Source organism: Hordeum vulgare, chromosome 1H, assembly GCF_904849725.1.
Source record: "Hordeum vulgare subsp. vulgare chromosome 1H, MorexV3_pseudomolecules_assembly, whole genome shotgun sequence".
In the NCBI taxonomy this organism is placed as follows: Eukaryota; Viridiplantae; Streptophyta; class Magnoliopsida; order Poales; family Poaceae; genus Hordeum; species Hordeum vulgare.
The window spans coordinates 418,257,208-418,263,440 of NC_058518.1; positions in this window are offsets into that span (position 1 = coordinate 418,257,208).

Genomic DNA, 6,233 nt, shown 5'->3' on the forward strand with positions numbered 1-6,233 from the left:
CCAAGATTGAGCGATGCTTTCTCTGTCATGAGGCCAAAAATTATAAATATAATTCCAATCACGATGTACTAAATGCATAGAATAAAACTTTTGATGAAATTCCAATTTCAACCGATTGTAGTCCCATGATCCAGTATCATCACATAGCCTATACCATGTCAACACCTTATCCTTCAAAGATAAAGGAAAGACCTTCTTCTTGACCTCATACTCAGGCAAACCTGCAAGCTTAAATAAACCACAAACTTCATCTACATAGATTAGATGCAAGTCTAGATGTGATGTTCCATCTCCTGTAAAAGGATTAGCCAGCAGTTTCTCAAGCATACCCGAAGGAAATTCAAAGCAAATATTTTCAGTAGGTGCAGCAGGCTGAGGAGAAACTATTTGTGCTTCCGTTCAAGGTGAAGATACCCCGAACAAGCCCCTTAAAGGATTAGTATCCATAGTGACAAGTGACAATAAATTTCAGCACACTATATGAATGTTTCCTTACCAAGTTCCACTTACCAAAGGCACTTCACTCCCCGGCAACGGCGCCAGAAAAGAGTCTTGATGACCCACAAGTATAGTGGATCAATCGTATTCCTTTCTATAAGTAAGAGTGTCGAACCCAGTGAGGAGCAGAAGGATCTGACAAGTGGTTTTCAGCAAGGTAAAATCTGCAGGCACTCAAATTGTCGGTAACAAGTGATTGTGTGGTGAGATGATTCGTAGAAGCGACAAGTAACAAAAGTAGCAACGATGAAGCAAAGTGGCCCAATCCCTTTTGTAGCAAGGGAAAAGCCTGGACAAAGTATTATAGGAGGAAAAATGCTCCCGAGGACACACGGGAATTTCTGTCATGCTAGTTTCATCATGTTCATATGATTCGCGTTCGTTACTTTGATAGTTTGATATGTGGGTGGACCGGCGCTTGGGTACTGCCCTTACTTGGACAAGCATCCCACTTATGATTAACCCCCCTCGCAAGCATCCGCAACTACGAAAGAAGAATTAAGACAAAGTCTAACCATAGCATTAAACTAGTGGATCGAATTCAGCCCCTTACGAAGCAACACATAAACTAGGGTTTAAGCTTGTGTCACTCTAGCAACCCATCATCTACTTACTACTTCCCAATGTCTTCCTCTAGGCCCAAATAATGGTGAGGTGTTATGTAGTCGACGTTCACATAACACCACTAGAGGAAAAACAACATATAACACATCAAAATATCGAACGAATACCAAATTCACATGACTACTATTGGCATGACTTATCCCATGTCCTTAGGAACAAAAGTAACTACTCACAAAGAATAATAATATTCATGACCAGAGAGGTAATGAGTAGCATCAAGGATCTGAACATAAACTCTTCCACCAAGTAATCCAACTAGCATCAACTACAAAGAGTAATTAACACTACTAGCAACCTTACAAGTACCAATCGGAGTCGCGAGACGGAGATTGGTTACAAGTGATGAACTAGGGTTTGAAGATGAGATGGTGCTGATGAAGATGTTGATGGTGACGAGTCCCCTCCGATGAGAGGAGTGTTGGGGATGACGATGGCGACGATTTCCCCCTCCCGGAGGGAAGTTTCCCCGGCAGGATCGTCCTGCCGGAGCTCTAGATTGGTTCTGCTCAAGTTCCGCCTCGTGGCGGCGGCGAATCAACAAAAAAGCTCCTCCCTGATTTTTTTCCTGGACGAAACCCTTCATATAGCAAAAGAGGGGGGAAGAGGGCCAGAAGGCTGCCCACAAGCCCTCATGGCGCGGCCTGGGGGGTGGCCGCCCGTGCAGGCTTGTGGCCACCTACACGTGCCCCTGTGGCACTTCTTCGGCCCAGTATTTTTTATAAATCCAGAAAAAAATCCTTGTTGATTTTTATGGTGTTTGGAGTTGTGCAGAATAGGTATCTCAACTTTGCTCCACTTTCAGGCCAGAATTCCAGTTGCCGGCATTCTCCCTGTTCATGTAAACCTTACAAAATAAGAGAGAAAAGGCATAAGTATTGTACCATGAAGTGAAATAACAGCCCAAGAAGAGATAAATATCAACATGAAAACATGATGCAAAATGGACGTATCACTCTTTACTTAAACATGGTGCTCAACAGTACATACTATTACACAATGATACGTGGCTATCCTATGATGTTTGAGTAGGTCCGTTTTGTCTACGGGATAATTGGTGAAATTTCTATGATTGGTTTAATTTGCTTGTGTATATGTTCTTGTCCTTTTGTGCACATGAGATGAGCGCGCGTGTGGATCACACCATAGGGTTAGTTGTATGTTGATAGGACTATGCATTGGAGGGAAAGAGTGACAAAATAGTTCTTCCTAACATACAAATTGATGCATACGAGATTGAAGGGGGCCAATAAATATCTTAATGCTATGGTTGGGTTTTGCCTTAATGAATGTTAGTAGTTGCTGATGTTTGCTAATGGTTCCAATCATAAGTGCATAGAATTCCAAGTAAGGGATGACATGCTATTAGTGGCCTCTCCCACATAAAAACTTGCTATTGGTCTAGTAACGTAGTCAATTGCCTAGGAGAAAATCATTCTCTTGTGTTACAAAACTCTTTCTACTACAGTACTATATTTATTATCTTGCAATTTATTTCTAGTTGTATTCTCGCAAAGTACTTCTAGTTTTATTCTTGTTTTAGGTAAAGAAAACGTTAAGTGTGGGTAGTGTTGTAGCGGTGGTTGATAGAACTTTAGGGAATATTTGTTCTACCTTTAGCTCCTCGTTGGGTTCTACACCCTTACTTATCGGAAAAGGCTACAAACGATCCCCTAGACTTGTGGGTTATCATTCCACTTGTTTTTATTTCTTACCTTTACTTTGTGCAAGCTTTACTTGTGTTGTATTGTATGCTTGCTTGTATTTTTTGTTGTTTCGAGCATCATATAGGTTGTTCACCTAGTTGCATATCTAGACAACCTACTTGTTGCTAAACCTAGTTTGTTAACAAAAGCTAAAAATTGGTTGTTGCCTTTTGAGTCCCCTCTAGTCAACCATATAGACCCTTTCAATTGGTATCAGAGCTACATCTCTTTTAAAGGCTTAATCGCCCTAAGAATATGGTTAAAAAAGTGAGGGATGAAGTGGAGGACTCTCCGACCGTGTAAACGACCGTAGTCACCCGCGGTGATTTGATTGAGGCCATCGCCTCTCTCAAATTATCCTAGGTTGATGAGGTCAAGGACACGCTAAATAAATTCCTTGAGAATCTTAAACTTCCCACCTATCCGAGGGATTTGGTTAACCCATTCCATATGGAGACAGAGTCCAATTCCGGCAAGGAAGCGACTAGTGCCGAGCTAATCAAATGCTCTCATGGAGTTAATGGATCGGGCACCAATGTCGCGGTTGCCCCTCCCCAGTCCTATGGTGGACCGGATCCCTCACCTCATATTAGCCCTAATGTCCCCACCCAAGCTTGATTTGACTAACTTTCCTAAATGAGATTTACGTATCAAGTCTCATTTGAATCACAAATCAACTCAACTATGGAGGGTGACTGAGGAAGGCTTTCATCCTCATGACTGCAACAACATGACTCCAGGAGAAGAAGTGGACAACGAACTAAATGTTTCCACATTGTTCATTCTTCAATCCGCCATGCCACCCGAAGATCTCTCCCACTTGCATCCATTAAACATTGCCAAATATGCATGAGCCCACATCAACTCATTGTACAAAGGGAGCTTAATCATTCAACCATGCAACTTTGAGGTGGTTCTTGATGAGTCCGATGAGTTTGTGATGAATGAAGATGAAGACACAAGGGAGCTCTACCAGAGATTGACCACCCTTGTCGTCTCTCTCGGTGATCATGGGATCAAGGACACCGATGATAGTTGGGTCAAGCGCATGGCTCTTGCATATAGGATATTTTGGGGCAACAAGAGGAACACCAAGCCTAACTTTTCCAAGAACAACTCAAGTGCTTCGAATGCAAGAAATGGGTGAAGACTTGCTATAGTTATGGTAAGGTAAGTCACTTTTTTTGTAGATTGCCCCTACGAGAAGCGAGAAGACAATGGAGGCAAGCTCATTCGCAAGGACAAGTTCAAGTCCACCCCCACTAAGAACAACTTTACGAAGATGATGCCTCCAAAGGGGTTGATGGTGCAAGAAGAGTACAACTCCTATCATGGTATGACGATGCAAGTGGAAAAGGAATGGCAATGACCTCCATGGCCACTGTTATCTCTCCTCCTGCAACTACGTCACTCTTCAACTCCCCTAACGAGGATTACATCCCCATCGCCCGATGCCTTATGCCCAAGGTATCCAACAAGGTAACCTCCAACATAAAAACTACCACATCCACTACCCCTTTTTCTAAGGATAGTAGAGATGAAAAGGAGGAGGTAAAAGTAGATGAAAATTCCTTAGATAAATTCATGCGTAAACTCAGAGGTAAGACCAAGAAGCATTTTATTGCTCTCTTGGAACAATTAGGTGAGGCCAATGATACCATTGAGTCTCACAGAGAGACCATCTCTAAGATGGAACGACATAGCTGAGATTATGTCAACAAGATTGTGGATCTTTCCCATGCTTTAGAAGAAGAGCAAAGTCTCTGTTTGGCTCTTGAGGATTCACACAACGTTGGCTTGGATAGACTTAAGAAAGATCTTGATCATGATCAAGTTCTTGCTTGTGTGCTTAAATCCGAGAAGGTTGAACTTGGAGTTAGCCATGAGAAAATCAATGAGGAGTTTGGTTTGCTTGACAATGCTTCTAAGGCCTTGAAGAGTATTCACGCTAACCTCAAAGCTTCCTATCATCAACTCAAAGTGAAACTAACAAAGGAGATTGCTGCTTGTCCTCCCTTTGTTTTAATTGATAATTCTCATGCTTCTAACCCTTGGTGTGAGCACGTGCACCTTGTGGAGGAGAATGATAAGTTTAAATAATAACTTGAGAAGGGACTTGTGACTTGCATCCAAGGCGAGACGAACCTTAATGACCTTTTGAGTAATCAAAAGGAAGTTGTGTCCAACGAGGGACTTGGGTTTGTACCCAAGTCAAAGAAGAAGCAATCCAAGGAGAAAGACAAGACCAAGCATTCTCCCCATCTTAATGAAACATTTGTCAAATATGGAGAGGGTTCTCCTAAGGATAAGAAGAACAAGGTGATGGGTGGTAAGACCAAAAGGGGCAATGCCACCCGTCCCAACAAGATCGACGATTTTAACCCTTCATATGTTTTGTGCCACACTAGTGATGGGTATGTTTATGCCAAAAAAAATTGTTTCTCCTTGTGAGTACACTCAATGGTTTATTTGGATTCCTAATACCCTTGTTGCTAACCTCAAAGGGCCCATTCAAGAATGGGAACCTAAATCCAAGCATTGATCTTATGTAGGAGTTTTCTTTCGGATGCGGATCATGGTTGCTCGATAGTGGAGCAACAAATCATATGTACAGAAGCAAGGACTTGGTGGTGTACGTACAAACTAATTCATCTATGGCCGCTCAAATCCAATTTGGCGATGCTTCAGTTCTGTAATGTCCAATATACGACTCTTTCCTTATTTGGGGGCGAGGCCTCAAAAGGGGAAAGGGGCGCATCTAAGCGTTTCGCAAGAATGGTAAACATTGCAATACATACAAGAAGGGATGAGTATATGAGTTGGATTACACTCGCCACAAATTTAAGTTACAACATCCACTCAATATTTATTCAATCATTCAAAAGACAAGGTCCGACTACAGACAAGATAAATAGCAAAAGCAATGTTCCTGCCTCGCAAGGCCCATGATACGACCAATGACCTCTAGTCGTCGGGGTACGTCACATACATCTGCCCACTGCCCTCGTCGAACTCCCACTTCAACTGAGTGGTATCGAAAGCATCTGGCTCTGCTCGACCTGTACGCGTGGGGTGGTTGTAGTAAACTGTGAGTCACAAGGACTCATCAATATCATGACCAAGATAGCGAATCTAACTAAGTTATTAGGTGAGGATGGGGTAGGTGTTTGAGTTTGCAGCAGCTCTAAGCATTTATGGTGGCTATCTTACGAGAACATGAAGTAATTTAGTGGTCTACACATGACAGTCGTGAACTAAGCATAATCAGTAAGGGATCTTGAACACCTACTTACGCCAGTCATAACCCCACCGTGTTCTCAATCAGAGAAGAAATTCTGAAGGAAACAATCACGGTTATGCACGCAGTTGGCATGTTTTAATTAAGTTGTTTCAAGTTATCTAGAACCG